At 39.0% G+C, this 20,851-nt stretch overlaps 1 protein-coding gene across 8 annotated transcripts in view; it reads left to right on the forward strand.

Moving 5' to 3' along the window:
* Positions 1-20,851, forward strand: part of LOC106076382 (uncharacterized) — a 275,905-nt gene that overhangs the window by 175,510 nt on the left and 79,544 nt on the right. For all 8 annotated transcript variants that reach the window (XM_056017279.1, XM_056017282.1, XM_056017281.1 and 5 more), the window contains one exon: positions 19,043-19,159. The gene's annotated coding sequence lies outside the window, so the exon portion shown is untranslated. The remainder of the gene's footprint in view (positions 1-19,042; positions 19,160-20,851) is intronic.

The raw sequence follows: 20,851 nt of genomic DNA on the forward strand, positions 1-20,851 counted from the left end.
AGATAAGCAGATGAACCTGCTTCACTGGGATTAATTCATCGCATCGGTGGGCCCGTGCGACGTTTTCAGCCTCTGTGTGTGTGTGTATTTGAAAATGTTGGCAGTCATCTCTTATTTAAACTTTCTCACATCGCGATCTGCTCATACGTATTAAAGGCACCCCTGAATAATGGAGCCATCTCAGCACGTGTTGGAATGGATGGATCCATGTTGATATATATATGTACGTCTTGGAACGTAATTATTTTGTCACATGCATTCCCCTTTAATCTAATCACTCCTCCGGAAAACCTTCACGGCGCATGCACATATTGCACGTCACATGACATTGTCTGTCAATCATTGGGAACAAAACTAAAAAAAAAAATAATGAAAAAGTAAATGAAATAAAGCACACAAAAATAAATAAAAAATATAAAAGCACAAAATAAATGCAATAAAAAATTGAATTCTGTTTTTTAGGTTTAGTTTGATTCCGAACTTCGATCTAAAGTTGACACCTAGATCTAGTCACCGCTGCTCGATGTTCAGCTATTGAATTGCTTTCTGACAAGTGACACATTAACTCACGTAGACATGTTTTGAAACGATTGCAGGTTCGAACCCGACACTATTGCCCGAAGCGCATACCAGGCAGTGTCTATCAAAGTAACAAAATGTATTTCAGTTCAAATGAAAACAATATATATATATTCATTAATCGTATAAATAATGTGGACATCTTGTTTTTATTTATCAATGACATCGGCGAAGACGATGTAGTGAGGTCCAATCTGTATTTTGAAAGCGATGATAATTGAAGCTGCTTGTAAGTTATGCTCTTCGGACCCTGCCCTCCGCTTACCATCTCGTCCTACAGTATAAGGCCAAAGGTCTTTCATTCTGAAGGAAAGTGCAAAGCATGTCAAAGTACCAGCACTTTTGCATGGGACCTAATCAGCTCCGAAAATACCAATCATTGTAGCCAACAATGTATTTCGAAAATCAGAATCCCCAACAGAAAGTTTGAGGGATAGTTGGTGACTTCGAAAAAAAAAACAAAAAAAAAAATAAATAAATAAATCAACTCAACAAGTTAAACATTTCTTAATCAGGTCAATGTACTCACCAAGAAGTAATAGGTTTTCAAGTTTGTACGGTATATACCATACAAACTTGACTAACAAACAAAACAAACCCTAGCGCTATGTTTTACTGATGCCTCGCTTTCCACCCCCCTCCCCAAAATTTTTCCCTCTTGAAATTCTTCAAAATATTTTTAGTCGCTTTCAAACCTCTCCCATACTCGCACGCACGCACGCAAACACTCACGCGAGGGCTCTAAGTGCGGGCTTAATCTAAAATATATTTTCTTGACGAAAAAAAAAATTTGCAAAAAAAAATATATATATTAAAAAAAAATCCAAGTTTCAATTCTGCCATGGTTGGTCCGTCTTTTGAAACAAACCTGGCATGACATAAGAATTAGCCAAACTTAGCCATTAAGTCCGTGGGCTTTTTACATCGACGCCTCTCTCAAAGTGGATCCCTCGTAAATACAATTCGCTAGCGCTAAGACCAAATGGATTCCTCACTTGCCGACATTGTGGATTCCAGAATGTTTCTTTTACAAATACCACCGTCCCTGGCACTGACCACTGCCTGCTCTCTCCCTCCCCTCCCATCCCCAGTTTCGTCCCCCCCCCCCCATCCTTCCGAAATGGATTTAGCGTAGATGAGTCCCTCTTGCATGGACATGCACGTGTGATGAGCATCAGGCAACAGTAAATTGGGGCCCGCTTACGTCATGTGAATGTCCGAGGAGTGCCGGGGTGGGTGGGGGTGGAGACAGAAGATGAGGTGACCGGGAAAAGGAAAGAGAGAGGGGGGGTATTGGGGGAGGGTGGCTAGCATGCATTGGCAAACAGTGGGCGAGAACTCAAGTAATTTGGGAATCGAATGCATCGCGCATGTCCCTGGATCACTTGCCCCCCCCTCCCTTTTATCTCTCATGCGCTCGGGCGAAATTGACATGCACAGTCAGGGCTCTTCGATTTTGGAGGGTGTGTGTGGGGGGTGGTGGTGGTGGTGGAGACGTTGCATTAGTTTGGTGCAGGTCTGGTAGGATAAGAACATGAAGCAAGCATGAGGTATGGGTGTGATATGGTGAGCGTGGATGTAACGATGCTTCGTGGGGGTGGGGAGGGGGTCGGGAGTTCCAAGGAGGAGTGTATGGAAAAAGTTTTCAAGATGGTTGAAATTAAAAAAAAAACTTGCACAAGAGAAAATGAAGATGAGGAGAAAAAAAAAGCTATTCCTGTTGATGTCGGGCTATTTATTGCATAGCTGTTTGGATCCAAGGAGGCTTCATAGATCGCGATGTTTTGGATCCAGGGAGGCTGCATGGACTGCGCTGTTTAGATCTAAAGAGGCTGCTTAAACTGCGATGTTTGGAACCAAAGAGGCTGCATGGACTGCAATGTTTAGGATCAAGGAAGCTGCATGCACTCCGATGTTTAGATCCAAAGAGGCTACTTGCACTGTAATGTTTGGTACCAAGGAGGCTGCATGGACTGCATTGTTTGGAACCAAATTTAATTTTTTTTTTACTTTGAAAAATTATAGCGGTCGATCTAGAGTTTTCACAGTGTGTCCAACGAGCTAGTAATTCTATTCTCAGCGATATACATTGACTATCCAATTTCAAGGAAAATCGTTAGAGCCGTTTTCGAGATCCGTATCCAGGTTCCACCCACCCAGACGTTTCCATGAAGTTACGAGTTGAATAGCGGTATAGTAAAAAGATATCCTAAAATGTTTTTGGGCATGCTTCTATGTTAGGTACCTGTACTGGGCAGTTCGTGCTCTCAAGGACAGTAGCTCAACACTTGATAACAAAACTCGCTGACCTCAATCCAAGTTTCCAATCTCTTGGAACGAAAAATTTTCTGAGTGACCAATGTGGCGATACTGTTTCTCAACTCTAAGAGACTAATATGATACTCTAAGAAAACACGTGTTGTCGGCCTCGCTCTCGAACCAATAGTTTTAAACTGCTAGGGGTTAAGATTAGGGTTAGGTTAGCTACTGCTACTGCAGTATCGAAGTCCATCATTTTCTGCACAGCCTTGTTCAAATAGCCATCTGTACTCTAGGACATGTCTGGTCCGTCATACCTGTGGTTGAAAAGCAAGGACCGAGCTCGCTTACTGTCCTAACAATAACTTCTATCTTCTTATTTCCAAGGCACAATGCCCCGTCCATACAAGTGTTGAGAACGCTAATCATAGAATTTTATTGTGCCTGAAGAAAAATATATCTGTAAGGTGATTCATGCTCGCCAATAGAAATTCATTTTATATAGATCTATTGTATATGCAATATACTAAACGTGACTGATGACGTGTCAATCTGTCATCCTTTAATAGAAAGTACACATTCATATTCAATACTATGATATATATTACAGATATATATTTTAAAAAGACAGACAACAATCAGAGAGACAGACAGACAAACTGATAGATAGATAGATCGATAGATTGATAGATAGATAGATAGATAGATAGATAGATAGATAGATAGATAGATAGATAGATAGATAGATAGATAGATAGATAGATAGATAGATAGATGGATGGATGGATGGATGGATGGATGGATGGATGGATGGACGGACGGACGGACGGACGGACGGACGGACGGACGGACGGACAGACAGACAGACAGACAGACAGACAGACAGACAGACAGATAGAAAGATAGATAGATAGATAGATAGATAGATAGATAGATAGATAGATAGATAGATAGATAGATAGATAGATAGATAGATAGATAGATAGATAGATAGATAAAGTGGCAAGTTGACAGATATATTGATAATAAGAACGTCCTTAAAAACCTCTTAGAGGAAAAAAAATCCGCCATACTTGACACAAGGGGACAGAACTTCTTGTGGAGATGCAACATTTTAGCAGTTGGTAAGATCGAGAGGAGAAATTGTGATGAGAGAGGGAGAGATGAAAGGGAGAGGGGAGGCATATTTCTTTAAGGCGAGGACTTAGGTCATCATGAACAAGAAACGGGTACAGGGGGGAGCCCAAGGAGGAGATAAACAAGAAGAAAAGGGAAGAAGAAGTAAGATTGAGAAAGAGAGAGAGAGAGAGAGAGAGAGATGGAGGTTGACACCGAAGTTCATGTCGATGATTACTTGGGAAGAGAGAAAATAAAATGGCGAGGGGTTTTCGAGGGTAAAAAAAATGAGTTTAAAATGTGTGTATGTATTTTTCTTGCGCTAGAGAGGCAGAGGAAAAGAAATCCTCATTTACTAAGAACTGAGCCGAAAAAAAATATATAAAAATTTGGAAAAAGGAAGAACCGGAGGGGTGGGGGTGGTGGCCTAGGGAGGAGTGATATCTGCGTAGTAACGCATGCTTTCGAAGGGCAGTGGGAGAGTGTGCGGGTGAAAAGGGGGGGGGGCGGTTGCTTTGGCCGAAAGGGAGGGAGAAATAAAGTTGAGGGGGATATATATACTTTCGTCACCGAGGCACTGCTGGAGAATCGACAGGAGCGCCATCTTCCTGATCCATTCCTTCTTACTTTCCTTATAAGGGCATTCAATGGGGGGTGGGGGAGAGGTGGGGTATCCAGGGAGAAGAAAAAGACTTTTAAAAAAAAGTTTATTTCAAAATCGCAGTTATATCTTTGGACGACATTTAAAGCGCATGACCTTGAACTTTATTTAACCGTTAACCTTTGTGGAAGAGAGAGAGAGTGAGGAGGGAAAGTGTGTATATGTTTTGTATCTAGGTCACACAAGAATGATGTAAGACGAAATGGCTATATCTGGCTTGAGAAATTGTATCTAGCAGAAGCAATGGCTGTTCAATATCTATCTATCTATCTATCTATCTATCTATCTATCTATCTATCTATCTATCTATCTATCTATCTATCTATCTATCTATCTATCTATCTATCTATCTATCTATCTATCTATCTATATGTATATATATATATATATATATATATATATATATATATATATATATATATATATATATATATATATATATCGTTGTATCCGTTCTATCGGTCTATCTATTTGTCTGTCTTTCTCTTCCTATGTCTGTCTGTATATTAGTCTTTATGTCGGTCTGTCTATCTATCTGTTTATTTGTTTATCTGTTTATAATTCTGTATATAAGAATCATTACCAAAAAAAAAAATAATTGTAGTCACATTTTCGGTGGCTGAGTTCTAGAGCGCACGTTGTTATCGCGAAGTCTCGAATTCAAAATTCTGTGGAGTTTTGTTGTGTTTTTGTGTGTGTGTGGGGGGGGGGGGTTGGGTTGTGGAGAGGTATAATAGGTATACTATAATAATAGTAATATTTGTTTAAAAAAATATTTTCACCTCATTGCCCCACCCCCCTCCTTCTTCACTCCAGACCCCTTATACATCTACACGAGTGAATGAAAACACAACAACATCGCGGGTCTGTAAGAAATCCGTCATTCCACTCTTCTGATCTAGAAGTGGTGTGTTTTTTTTTTTAACAACAATTGTATCGAATTTTTGGTCGAATGATGCGCTACGACAATAAACTTTTATGTCTTGGTAAATAATTGTACTGTTAGAATTTTGTGTGTGATTTTTTTAACCAACCTTATATTAATTCACCGTCTGTCTGTCTGTCTGTCTGGTACAAAGTTTGTACACGTTATTTCTTCCACTTCCCGTTCTCGGATCAAGCCGAGATTCTAGCCATTTATCCATCGTCCCTAACAAAACATGACTCAATCAACAAATTAGCCAATTCATTAATTAATAAGTGCTTATTCATTAATTTTATTTGATATGGAAAAAGAAAAAAAAATCTTACAGTACTGAAAACTAGGGCTGTAAATGTGCATTTCTTTTCTTTAAATAATTTTTTTTTTCGGTAATATGTTTTCATATTTTGCGAGTTCATTTTAATAATAATAATAATAATAATAATAATAAAGCCAACAAAGGGAATTTATGTTTTGACATAAACGTTTAGGTGTCCCCTGTGGGTCCGTTGTTTAGTAAGTGATGATACACGGTCGTTGGGCTGTAACTAAACCGATGTAGGAGTATTATTTTCTTAATACCGAACTTAAATAAAAATTGAAAAAACACTTTTTGTTCAGCACAAATGAACTTTGACCTTTTTTAACCGTCTCTTACAAATAAAAGTCTCTACACAGCTTTCAACTTCATTGTAGATGTATGTGGGAAGAATTCAACAAAAAAGTACAAGTCTCTCTAAAAACTACACGTCTTCCTGTCACTCGTCTCTCTCTAGTCTTCACTCACTTTTACTCCACTATTTACAAGAAAGAAAGACTTCCTGAAAGACTTCCTCATAGTTACATCAGAATCAAATGAGCTGATGAAACAAAATTATCAGACTAGTTGTGCGCTTGACCTCATCAGAAACACACACACTCCATAACAGTACTCAAAGCAGGTCAAAGGGCATCTTTTGATATTTATAAGCACACCGAACATGATAGGAAATCAGATTAGAGTCACGTGACCCAATATAAAGAGCTAAGCATAGATTAGTGTTAAAAAAATAATTCAGGAATTCTTCATTATAATTTATGCTTTTTACAAAAATATGACTTTCTGTATTATTCCAAACAAGATACTGTGAATATTCTATAAAAAGCTTTTAAACTTTCTTTTTAAAAAATGGGATGATGACTGTAAATGAAAAAGAAAAATCTTGTATACATTGACTATTAAAAAAAAATATCAAAGGATTAGTGCTTAAAAGGCCAAAAGCAGCTTTCACCGCGTTTTTTGAGATGGCCTCTCCGGTAACTCTTATAGTAACTCTCTATAGTGACTTCCCCATCTTGACTACTTTATAGTAACTGCAGTCAAGTCTGGGAAGCAGAAGGTCAAAAGTATTCACTCCTCAGATGACGAGTGTTGTGACTCTCAAATGTTACAAAGGGTGCTCCACTGTATGGCACCAGCTTTATGGTGGTGACAGCAGCTTTTAAGTGCGATAGAGGAATTGCACTGTATAGTTTTAGAGATACGACTAGAAAAAAAAAAGTATGCCAGTTTTTTCTCTCTTTGTGGGCCGCTAAAAAGATAAATCTAATTAGAACGTATTGAAAAAAAATGATAATTTAAAAATAGCATTGATTTTAGCCTGAAAAACAAAAACGACTAAATTATTATTTTTTTAAATCTGGCTAATGTATGACGTAAGTATGACGTATCTGTGACGTGTGTGCTTCCATGCTCCCAGCTGATCTTGACGTCGTCTTTGACTAAACAATTAAAAAAATATTTTTTTTTGAAAACTTCTGCATTTAGCTGAACACCTGTGGACATATTTGTTTCCAATTTCAAGACGTGGCTATTCGATACAGTGAACTGGACAGAGCTGGACAGCATCCTGGTCATAACGTAGAAGGAACATTGAATGTAGCCGTGTTGGCTGAGACAGATGTATCTCGCACATGCCTTCAGTACAGCAGAGTCTTCAAAGTATGGGACGCACGCTAGGAGAGGGGTGGGCCCGCTTCAGCGATTTTAAATGTTATTTTTCTATTAAATGCATCATCGACAACGCTATTTGCAGTTTATATATATATATATATATACTAATTACATTTTTTTTGTTGCTTTTTTTTATTTTGCTTTGGTGCGTCCGTGCATAGGTGAAATAAACATTGAATTGGGTGGGGGCGTATGTATGGAGCGCAGCTGATTATGACGTTGAAGTAGCCAATCAATCCTTACCTCGTTAATTTAATTTTAAGTCTTCCTTATTCTCTCGAGTTTTTTTTTTTTTTGTTAACGCTCGAGTGACTCTCGTTTGTGACGTAATTGTGACTAGTTGTGACGTAATTGGAACTCTGATTGTGACGAAATATTTTGACTCTTTGATATGGCGTAATTGTATTTGTATTTCTGACGTCATTGTAGACAATGGTTGTGACGTCATTGTGACTGGTTGTGACGTCATTGTACGACTATTTGTTATCTTTTTGTATCCACCACTCCCTGCAATTCTTCTTTTCTCTCCTGTCACTTTTCTTAACCAATATTTTTTTTTGTTTACTTGTCAGGTGACTCTCATCCAACATTCACACGTCCTACACACACACATACACACACACCATTCTTTGTTTTTTTGTTGATGTTCTAATAATCATCAACCTACTTAGAAGAAAATAAAGCATGGCCTTGTATTCTGTTGATGTTCTGTTCAAATCCTCTGGGGAGGAAAATGACACATAAAAAGTCATCTCGAGACACCTAATAGGACACTGGGAGACTGTTGCTGTTAGCTTATGGACGGAGGGAGAACACTCGTTCAATTTACTCCCTCGCCATCTCCCTCACGTCAAGTGACTACTCAATACACGGGCGTACCTATAGTTTTACATAATGGGGGGAAAACATATGCTCTTATTTAAAACTAGTATTACTTTAATTGTTTTTTTTTTTTTAAACCCAACTGTTTAAGCTTATTAAAATAATGTTTCAATGTATAGTAAGGGGTCCAGATATATATATATATAAATCTATGTAGACCTTCCTCCCCCCTGCTATCTACTCTCATGACTCTGTTCGCATCCTCATGAGCTAACAGGACTAAACGTCCAAAAACACCCACCTCCCCATGTCTTCTCTGTTGGGTTGTAATTACGGCCGACACATCAGTGGAACGATTATAGTCAATTATTAACGAAGCCGAAGCCGGTCCTGAGACTCGTGCACTCAATCCTGTATTAACCTGTCTTTACTGTCAATAATTAATGCCTCCATTTTTCTTCTTCCTCCTCAACCCTCCCCCCCCCTCCCGCACTTTCCGAAACCCCCCATTTCGCTCCTTCCTTTCAATTTTTTTTCTCTTCTCATGCACATCCTTTATCCTTTTCTATGCATACTCACCCCCCCCTCTTTTCCCCCTCTTTTCCCCCTCCTTTTTTGAAAAGCTTTTCTTGACCTTCTGACCAAACTGTGTCGGTGAAGTACCAGAAAATTTTTTTTTTGTTATTTGAAGTGTCTAGCGTTTTTTTTTTTTTGTTTTGTCCTAGCACCACTCATCGTGGTGGATCACTTCTCGCGTGGACAATGAGAATTTTTCTTGTGTGTGTAAAGGGTCTTGTTACAGGATCACGTAACACGCTTAAGCTGACTGTAACATTTAGCTTTATTACAGTACATTGGAAGTTTCGTTTAGTAACCAGTTTGATATATATTTTTTATAAGCTTGTTGTGTTCCGGTTCCGGAGAGAGAGAGAGAGGGAGAGAACTCGAAAGAATTAATTATCCATATATTTGGGTTTCGATACCCAGTGTAGTCAATGGATAGTGTGTGTGTGTTTTTTTTAACAAAGCTTAAATAAACTCACTTTGTCTGTCTGTCTTTCTGTCTGTCTGGTAAAAAAAAAATTTACACGTTATTTCTTCCTCACCCAATCTCGAATCAATTTGAAATTTTGCAAAGTTTTTTTCTTATACCTGACAAAACAAGAATAAACAAAAATTAACCAATTAGTTAATTAAATATTGTTAATCTTTTTTGTTTGGTATCGATAAAGGCAAAGAAATTGTACTTGACTGATGTGGTGGTATAAGTTGAGTTAGTCCCCTTGAGGCTTGAGCCTTAAATTTCGAATTCAAGTCTTACAACTTGATCAAAATGCATTTAAAAAAGCGATCACGGTAACATTCACCTGATACCCCCTTCTCCCACCACTCTTTACTTTACCAACTGGTCCAGACAAGTGATAGGACCATAGCGTAGTGAGACAAGTGATAGGACCATAGCGTAGTGAGACAAGTGATAGGATCATAGCGTAGTGAGACCAGTGATAGGACCATAGCGTAGTGAGACAAGTGATAGGATCATAGCGTAGTGAGACAAGTGATAGGACCATAGCATACTGAGACAAGTGATAGGATCATAGCGTAGTGAGACAAGTGATAGGACCATAGTATAGTCAGACAAGTGATAGGACCATAGCGTAGTGAGACAAGTGATAGGACCATAGTGTAGTGAGAAAGCTAAAAGCCTGAAATTGCCCTAAACGAAAACAATTGGTAAAACTATTTCTAATAGCACAGATTTATTATTGTTAGTCTAGATATAATACACATTTAATTGCATGCCCGTTCCTAACTAATTGATTTACCTAAACTCAATATATGCTTTGTTTTTTAAAAAAGTATGTTTTAAAGTTGTTTTCTTTTATTCTTGTTTATTGTTGAAGTCTTGTATTTTTCTGCTTTTAAGAAAGACCTTTATTTACAAAATAGTATCGGCCCAATGCCATTGTTTCTATTGGCGCTTAAAGAAAACTTTCATTCTAATTAGGCTTCGATCCCAACTCTCTTATTTTAATTATCTACAGTATTCTGCTTTTGCTTTGCTTTTATTTATTTTTTTTTAAATGCCAATCACTTCAACCTGACTATTGACCCAATTTTACTTAACAAAACAACAAAGCGAGTGACAGAACACATAAGCCGAATCATTCAGCAGCATTCGACTGGTAAAACCCAAAGGCTTAACCCCCAGCAGTTCCCAAATAAGTAACAAAAGTAGGGTTAAATCACTCAGTGGTTCCCGAACTTAAACAATACAGGCCATTTCTCAGTTGAAACAAACCCAAGTTTAAAAGTGATTTTCAACTTATTTCTTTGTGTTCTCTGCTTCTTACAAGAACTGTACGGAAATGGTACACTTCGCCTCGTACAACAAAAAATAAAGCATCACGAACGGTACATTGATCTTTGGACTGTGTGTCGCGACCGAAAACTCATGAGAACCAGTTCACCAAAACTAGGACTAGAGAATAACGAGGAAACGATCTTGAAAGTTTCGGACCTCGCCTGCTGGCTCGTGCATTGATTGTCATTGAAGTGCAAGCGTCTACTCCAGAGCTACGGGGATTAACTATGTCCCAACTGCAGGTTCCTCTCTCTCAGACGTCTTCTACTTCTTTAATCTGTTCCAAATCTTTTCTCTCTCACTCCAGTCGTCTGCCAGCTCCTTTTTTTTTTTTTTAATTCACTCTCTCCATTTCATTGCCTCACTATTTCTAGTACCCACTTTGTCATCTTTTTTTTTTTTTTTTTTGGGGGGGGGGGGGTGTTTTTTGTTTTGTTTTGTTCAACATGACAGTTCTAAATTTCTAAAAAAAAAATAAAACTGAATGGATCTCTATATTTCTCTCACTCTCTCTTTCTCTAATGCTCTTCTTTTCTCTTTCTCTCTCTTTCACTCGCTTTTCTTCTTTCTCTTCTGTCCCTCTTTTCTATGTTTTGCTCTCTCTCTTTTTCATGTCTCTATGTCTCGTCTCTTTTTCTCCCTCTTTCTCTGTTCTGCTCTCTAATCTCTTTTCCTTTCCCTCTCGACATCTTTCTCTTTTTCTCCTTCAATTCCGCCTCTCTTGTACTCTTTCTCTTTTTCTCCTTCATTCTGTTTCTCTCTCTCTCTCTCTTTTGCTCTCTCTCCCTTTCGCTCTCTCTCCCTCTTTATGTCTCTCTGTCTCTCTTTCTCTCTCCCCCCCCCCCCTCTCTCTCTTTCTCTCTGTCTCTGTCTCTAACTCTTCCATCTCCTACCCTTCTACTCGTCCTAAATATTTGAGAACGTCAAATGGAATATACACAAACAATGGCTGCCTCTTGTAATTATGCCCATGCTTTTCGTATGCTTTCATTTCAAATCATTTTGTATATTGTCTGCTGGCATAAGTTCTCTAAAGGTGAAGATGGTAGCCTGAAGGTGAGGGGGAGGTTATTGGGGGGACTCTGTAATGAGGCCATACGATAACTCTGGGTGTGCGTTCAGTTGTCTGTTTACTTGGATAGATCGGGCCCGAGGCGCCCCGCAGCTTTGTTGTTTTATCGCAGTGTGTTTGTGTGGCACCGTCCTTGCTGGGCTTTCAAGGGGACGTGACGTCACTTGCTCGTGATGATGTAAGAAAGAGTTGTCACGTCAGGCGAGGTGGCGCCGTGTGCTGTTTGTTCAAAAGTGCGACAGGCAACACGGGAGGGAGCCCTGGGATTGTCACGCCGAAAACTTATGGATGCGCCACCGTGAGCTACTCACGGTTCATGATGTCATTTGCGAATGGTCATGTGACACGTGGGACATGCAGGCATTATGTTACAAGATGTCATTTACGAATCTAAAAGTAACAACATGGTATGTAGGATGTTGCCACATGTGGCTACCCGCTTGACACTTCTAAAGCATCTAATTAAAAAAACAAAACAACAAATGGTTAGGCGCTTGCACCGAAACGCAACACCTCAGTTATTTTTTTTTTTTTGCATCATTTTGCGTCCATGAAAATGTCATTGAGTGTCATTATGATGACATGTCACAAAAATGTCACTGAGTATCATCGTGTTGACATGTCATAAAGTAAAACGTGCAGCGTTGAAACGTGAATCTCGTGAAGCTTAAGGTCAGTGCCAGCACTATCCTCCAGGCTGCCTCCACACTCTTTTTCTCCTTCTCCTCTCCAGTTCTTAGTGTGACGTAAGACATTGCATCACACACACACACACAAACTCACACACACACACACTATCACACACACACACACACACACCTCTATCGCATCTACACAGCCAATCATATCTTTGAGACTTTACTAGAATCACTATTCAAGCCAAAAACTTCTTTTCCAGATTTAGCCTCAGCGTGGGAAGTGATTTTTGGATGCTTCGCCGTTGAAAAATCATTTATTCCAGGAATGAGATGATGCCACACGCGCACTTTCTGTTAATATTACAGAAATAATTGGTACCACCAGCTTGTTAAATTCTGAGAATTCTTCATTCAGCTAGCCGGATCTCTCATGCGTCCTTTTTCCGTGCTAAGTGACCCCCCACCCCCCTGCCCTTTTTAAAGCGTGTTAAAAAAATAAGTGAATAGAAAAGCTCTTCGGTGTCAAATTTCAAGCCGGTTCAAATGTCAAGCAAACAGTCATATTCCCTTCCCATGGACGTTATGGGAAAACAAACAAACAAAAAAACAACAGGCTCTTAAATGTTAGGGACAGATAACTGATAAAGTAATTCAATATCTGATTATTTTATATTATTGTTTGTGCATGGTGCGCAATAATGCTAATTTAGGATGCTCAGTGCCTGCGCGCTAGTCCAATATCTTTACTGAATTCTGGCCACCAGAACTTATTGTTTTGTTATTTCAAAATTGATTTCTATTATCGTCAGTTACAATAAATAATTGTTTAAAGTTTCAATTTGATCTGAGAATGGGTTTGGGAGAAATAACGTGTAAAAAAGTGTGTACCAGACAGACAGAGTGAGTTGATATAAGCTTTGTAAAAATTCTTTAATTCTCGGTAAAAGATTAAAAAAAAAAAAAAAACGGGTCTCTTTCGGTTAAATTAGCTATGTATTGTAGGCCTCTCCCATCCACATGCCACCTATATCTGCACCTATATCTGCACCTATATCTGCACCTATATCTGCACCTATATCTGCACCTATATCTGCACCTATATGAACTGCTTCATGGATGTGGTCATTACGTGATAGCATATTGTGTTGACTGTCTAAGAGGAGTATTCTGTAACCTTGATGTCAAATTCAGCTGGTAACATATTGGTTACGCCTAGGACCTTGAAACATGATGGAGTTTCATTGTTTGAAACTGAACAAAGCTTTTTTCAATTATATTTAGTGTCAAATAAATGTGCTTATAATTACATTTAAAAAAAAATATTTTTCAGACTTGTGTTTATTTACTTTTCTGTTGCGTTTTCACATTATACATGTTGCATAGTTAAGTGACAATTTGACATATATGGCGAAATGTGGAGGACAGTGTTTGATACAGTAAAAACTACATTATTACGACAGTATTTACAAACACGCCAACGTTAGTGCGAAGGTTGAGCTTGTTTCTGTTCCACCAGATCAGGACTTCTCGGGGCAGTCTTTGCCAGAGCACAACGAATACCATCTTCTGCATCAAGTCTACTTCTGAATGAGGACTTCAAAACTAACAAGCTGGGAAACCTTGTTTCGCGTGTAGGTGACATATCTGACAGTCCACATCCGGTACTGACTATAAACTACCTTCCTACCTTCGAGGCCCATTGCCGAGGGTCTTTATCCAGCGAAAGAGTTTGATCCAAATGAGTTGCAACTTAATTATAAACGTTTAATTGCTGTCGTCACACAATGTAATATTGACATTTTAAGTTGTATTTCTGCACACCCACCCCACACAAACACACGCACAGACTCACAAGCCAATACACACTTACACACACGTTGCGGCACCCTCGTCAATTGCGCGCTTTTGAACGTGTCAAGTTTGTGCGTCTGCACGTGTTCTCCTCTACTAAGAAGACATTGAGTACCGAGGCTGAATGGAGGGAGAAAAAGACTTCATTCGTAAACTAGCACCAGCCCACGCACACACACACGCAAGCTATAAAGTCATTCGGAAGTACGACACTATCTGGCTACCACTGTAGCAGCGTAGCCCTGGCTACCAGTCTCTTCCGTATAACCCAATTTGTTTTTTAACTAAAAAAAAAAAGAGACAGAGAGAGACACGATGAGAGAGAGAGAGAGAGAGAGAGAGAGAGAGAGAGAGAGAGAGAGAGAGAGAGTAGTTAGTTTCCAATCCGATTTCGTTCTTTTAACTTCCAGAGGTTTGGAACTTGTTTGTCTTTCTGTCCGTCTGTCAGTCTGTCAGTGCAGACGCCAATCAGTATGTGCAAGGTCGGTGGCTCGAGGGTAGAGTCTGTCTATCAGCGAGTCCGCGCTACTGTCAAGCTGTCATTTTAGGGCTGAAATGATAGCAAAGGAAGGATTAATCATTGTGGTACAAGTGGTCTAGTTACAAGAGATGACATAAGATTGGGAGATAGTGTGTGTGTGTGTGCGTGAGTGTGTGAGGCTAGAGGGGGTGACAGCGGGGTCTTTGTACTTCAATGGTATCTGTGGCTTCATGTCATACGAACGTTTCCGACTAGAGAACAATCAGTGACTGTTACTCTAACAATTACCAACAAATTTTGATCCAATTTTTACAAAGAACTTATCGCTCATCTACCCAAATAACTAATCGCTAATTTACCACAGAACCTATCGCTATTTTACCATATCTTATCTATGATTTGGCCAAAGATTTACTCAAAAAACATTTTTGTAATTCACAAAAGAATGTATCGCTAATTTACCCAAAGAACTTATCGCTTATTTACCAAATAACCAATCGCTAATAAACCAAAGGAATTTATCGCTTATTCACAAAATGAACTTATCGCTGATTTACCAATTAGCATACTTTAAATGTATTTAACAGCATATCCCTAACAGCGTATCGCTATTCTTAATAAAAGCGAATAACTAAATCTAAAACAGAACTTATCACAAATCTCAACCATTCGTTGGTCTGCCTCTGCCAAAGAACCTAACGCCAACCAGGTCCAAGTGGTAGGTTTTGAAAAACCAGCAACCTTTTTTTTTTTTTCAATGCTAAATGTTTGTTACACTTTGTTCATGGATCAACTTATCAACACGGTACATTGCCTCTAACTGTTGATCGAACAGGCACTTTATTGAATGAAGAAAGAAGAGCTCCACTTTGTTACAAACTAGAGTGATCTCTAGTTGATATAGTCCAAACATAAGTTTCTACGACCCTGTCATTGAAATAAAATCTTGTCACGAACCAATCCCTAATGTTTGAAGCAATGAAAATATAGATTTAATATGACAGACGCGATGCAGTACTATAGAGTTACGCTGAATTATAAATATATGCAGTTCTGGAAAACGAAAAGTTTTACTTCCAACTTTTAAATGGCGAGAAAGATGCATTTCGCCATAGCCGGGAATTTGATATAAGCTAGTTCGCTGTAACGAGGTCTCACTGTCGAGTTCTCGCTTGCGAGGTTCACATTTGCATTCCCTTGATGTACAAATGTCATGCGATTAATTGGTGCTGCGCGGTGCGAATGATTTGATGAATGGGATGACGCAAGTTTGGGGATGACGTCAGGTAGATAGCAGACAGTATTTTGTGAAGAAAGATTTTGTTTTTTTATAAAGTAGGTTAATAAAAACAAATCCACTGTGATTCCACAACGACCCGCTTCTTTTCAACTTTTGCACGATAAAGTGTAAGAAGATTGAGTTGCATGTGGCAATTATAAGTGACTGTTTTTACAGGACGCTTGAATTGAATGCTATACTCATTACAAAGACTTGGCTTATAGAGTGAACATGTCCCGTAAACCAAGAGAATTCGGCATTTCTCAAATATAAAGTTGTAGTCTACTATGTGGACATTGGCTGTATAGAACAAAGTGAATGTCAGGAATTTGGAAGAAGTTTCTCCTAGTGCCAACATACAAAGCTCCAATTTCATAGTTGAAAAAAAAAATTAATAATTTTCATTTCACTTGTTCTGTCCCTCTCTGTCTTTCTCTCTATTGCCATATGTATGCCCCTCTCTCACACACACTCACAAGCACACTCACTTCCTACTTATACTTTATTACATTATATGCATAGTACATAAATATATGTGCGCAAACACACACACACACACACACACACACACACATAGACCCTTTTTTTACTTTGTAATTATTTTTGAGATGTAAATTATAATTATAGCTTTTATCTAGCGCTACTTTCATGCTTATAGCAAGCTCAGAGTGCTGTGGTCCAATCTCATTTGTGGACCGGTTTGGGGGGGGGGGGTATCTGGGAGAAGGTTTTTCCGTGCTGCCTTTAGGGGCTCAGTAAATACAACTCTGCTCGAGTCGGGTGTCGAACCTCGAGCCCCCTTGATAGCCAAGCCAAGTTCAAGCGTGCTTGGCCTCACGACCGTGCGTCCCCAAAAAGTATTAAAAGAATATATATATATAATTGTTGACATATCAATTAACATTCAACTACACCTAACAACATGCCACATCAAACAACAGCGGTATTCCCTCCTCCCCCCTCACCCTAATGTGCCCAACTCTGTGCACCCGTTACTTTCAATTTTTTTTTTGTTGTCTCTTTCCATTCGAGATCTTCGTAAACTTTACTTTCTGGCCAAAATGACCAAATTTTATTTCCTCTTCCAGATTTTTTCCCCCCTAAACTTTATTGCCTTATATGTGCGTGCGTGTGTGTGAGCCCATCTTGCTGACGTCTTGCATGACCTGGCAATTTGAAAACTTTACCAAGTGTGACCCATATTGTTACGTCAGCTCTTCTTCCTTGCCTATCCACCCCTCCCCACCCGTCACCTCGAACACCCCCCCTCCTTCCCAATCCATTATGTTACATAGACTCCCCCCTCCTGGGACAGTGGACAGTTTTGGGGCGACGGACGACGTATCTTTAAAGTTTTCCACGTAGGCAACTCTTTTTTTTTTTATAGCGAGGGGGATTTTCATTTTGGATTCTGTCGATTTAAAAAAAAAAAAAGATTAGAAAAGCGCAGACAAAAAATGGGGTGTGGGGTGGTGAAAATATCTTAGGGGCTTAAAGTGTGGCGAAGGGTGCTGGAAGAGGTGGAGCGGAGATGAGGTAACTAGCCAGAAAGAAACTCTGTTGTACTTGCAACCAAATTTTGTCCCCCCCCTCCCCCCGCCCAATTTCATACACACATTTTTTTTCTCTTCATTTCATTCTATCTATCCCCTCCCCCCTCCCCTCTCTCGTTAGATTGAAAGGGTGTTAGTGTGTGTGTGTGGTGTGTGTGTGTGTGTGGGGGGGGGGTTCTAACATCTTCACACCGGAAATCTAGCACGCGCATGCTCATACAAGTGTTGACAACAACAGTTTCTATGAGGGTCAAATCTCCGAGAGAGCCGCCGAGACGTCACCCAGAGACATGCATGACAGTTGGTGAGAAGAGGGGGGGGGCTGGGAGATACGTCATGCAACCGCAGCACACGCACATCTTACGCTAGCGTCGACCCCTTCCTCCTCTCTACTCCTTCCCTGCCATTCCCCGCCCTTCACATTCTAACCCCTCCCCCCTGTCCTAACTAGTGCTTTTTGTGACTGTGTGTGTGTGTACTCTAAATGCAAGTACTCTGAGTGTGTGTGTACTCAAAATGCAAGTACTCTGAGTGTGTGTGCATGTATTGTGTTTAATTCCTTCAACTCCACTGCCTGACTAGTCCGTTGAGACCCCCCACCCACCCCCTACCCTCAAGCCCGTGCAAGCTAGTCATTACCAGTACCGCTCGTAACAATAAGGCAACCGCGCACGGACGTTTCGACCACTAGGTCTTCGTCAGACAATCTCAAACAAAAAGAAAAACACACACACACACAAAAGTAGTTCCTTTCTTTTTTTTTTTACTTTCAGCTTCTATTGTTTACTTTTGCATTTCTTTGTTTTCCCTAGCAACGGTTTTGTAAGAAACTGGTTTATTTTTTTCTTAGCTCAGTTTGCAGTGACATTAATTTTTCATGTCTAATGACTTTGTTGGGTTTTTGTTGCGTTAAAGCTTTTTTTGTTTTGTTTTTTGCCTTGTTTCTTTGGTTTCCTGTTCTTTCTGCCTTGAAACAAAAAAAAAAAAAAATATTCGACTTCTGGTTGTGACTGACATGATTAAATCGTATGTCACGTTTGTGACAGGATTCGTACTCATACTAACCATACAAAAGAAATTAAAAAAAAAAATTGCACAGCTTTAATGTCAACGCCAGGGTATAACATTATCCCTACCCCCCCCCTTTTTTTTTTCCACCCCATATTACTGGTGTCCTGCATCGTCATTTATATTTATTTCCCCTGTTGGATTGTCTCTCTTCTAGTTCGATTAGAATGTTTTACAATGTTAGTTACATGTATAATGTGATCAAACAAATATTTCTGTTCTTAAAGTCTATTCTAAGTCGATACAAACACAACAACACTATTTTGTTTTCCCTTTTTGAAAATACCATTTTCTCAACTGGTTTGTTAGTATTTATTTTTTGTTTACAAATCATTGAACGACGATTTGTTTCAGATTTGTCGTTTTCTCTTTCTATTACCCAGTTTGAGATCTACTGTAGTAGGAAATGATGTAAAAACGTGTCAGGCGTGAGGAGGAACATAACGAGAAAACAACGGCGCCCCTAAAAATACAAGACAGTTCGACTGTGATCAGTATTGGTAAGTTTTAACACTAAGATCCAGAATGGACCAGTATGGACACCTCACTACCATCGACCCTATTTTATGCTTAACACATACTTTAAAAAAAACAACAATAAATTCACTTTTGCTTCTCACTGCTGTACATTGCAATTGGGCTGAACTGGTTAGCTATATATATCTATATTATATATTTGTCGATGGTGGTAAGGTGTCAATAAAGAATTTCATTACTCTGTGAGAACGAGTTTAAAACGCTGAAGTTAATAAGATTTGATTTCATCGCTGTAATGTTTATACATTTTTTTTTATTGCAGTCCGCTCACACATGCACGCACCTTATTGTTATCGCGGTTGCCATAACAACCGAGTATTATAGTCGAAAGATAAATATATAAATATAGTGTAGAAATGATACCTTATCAACTGTTCTTAATTTGCCTTGGAAACACCTATTTTTTTATGAATGTTTCTCATCTTTTCAGATGTACATGAGTGTTTCTCATTTTAGTTTGGAAAGTGGGTGGAGGGGGGTATCAATTTTTAAACATGTCATGGGCCGCACAGCACTAAAAAAAAAAAGGTGTTTGAAAAGTTGAATAGAATTGAACCACAGAGACTTTATGGTACATAGTGAGAGGTACTTTTGAAAGGTCGGATAAAACCGCATATAGTCCCCGAGCCATAGTTTGGGAAACACTGATATGTAGTTAGATTTTTTTTTATCCCAATCATTGTATATATATTATGTTGTTTTTTTTTTTTTTTGTTATAGTTTCTGGTTACCATTAAATTTCTTGAGGGTGCAAAAATCTTAACATGTATGGCGACTCGATTTTTTAATGAAAAAACAAACAAACAACGAAACGCGACCTCCTTTGAGCTAATGAACACTCCAACAGATGTGTTGACATTTGTAGACTATATCTAATGCAAAGACGAAATGATACCACGTGACATGCGTCCATCAAATTTGAGACCATTTCAACAAACACAACGTCACCATTTGAAACCATGGAGCTGTTTATAGAGTTGTGTTTGTTTTTATTTGTTTGTGTTGGTTTGTTTTTAATACGAAAAATCAATGTTTAAAAGGGGGAAAAATTAAATTTACCTTTCAGACCTTGCGATCTAATAGGGCAGATGACGTAAAGGTCGTCTGTTTCTGTGGCCCACGGACAACGAGGTTGTCATTAGACCAGCACAACGACCAACCGCTTTTTTTTTCTATCCCCCAACTAATGTCAGGTACCCATTAGGGCGCCCTAAAGATATTTAATGTTCAGACACTTATCTTAATATTTTCAAACTTGTTGGGACAATTATCTTGATTATTTTTCAAACGTATCAACAACACTAATTGTTGATATTTCCAAAACTTGACACACATCTCCCTTGATGCTTCTCAGCTTCTTATGCATTGGTTTATGATCATTGAAGTTGATATGGATTGTAAGCAAGGTTACGACATTCTTTGTCTTCCCTCGAATTGCTTTGAATCATTGGTCGTCACTCCACAGATGACCGGATGTCTTTACGACATTCTTGCGGATCCGAAAATAAGAAATCATCTGACAATTATAGGTGCGCTAACCGACACCACGGGCTCTACTTCCAGGGGTCATAGGTGAAAGGACCACGAAAAAATATTTAAGTGATTCGCGCATAGGCTACGAAAATATCAAAGTTGTCCGCGAATTATATTATCGA

The sequence above is a fragment of the Biomphalaria glabrata genome, chromosome 18 (assembly GCF_947242115.1).
Source record: "Biomphalaria glabrata chromosome 18, xgBioGlab47.1, whole genome shotgun sequence".
NCBI classification, from domain to species: domain Eukaryota; kingdom Metazoa; phylum Mollusca; class Gastropoda; family Planorbidae; genus Biomphalaria; species Biomphalaria glabrata.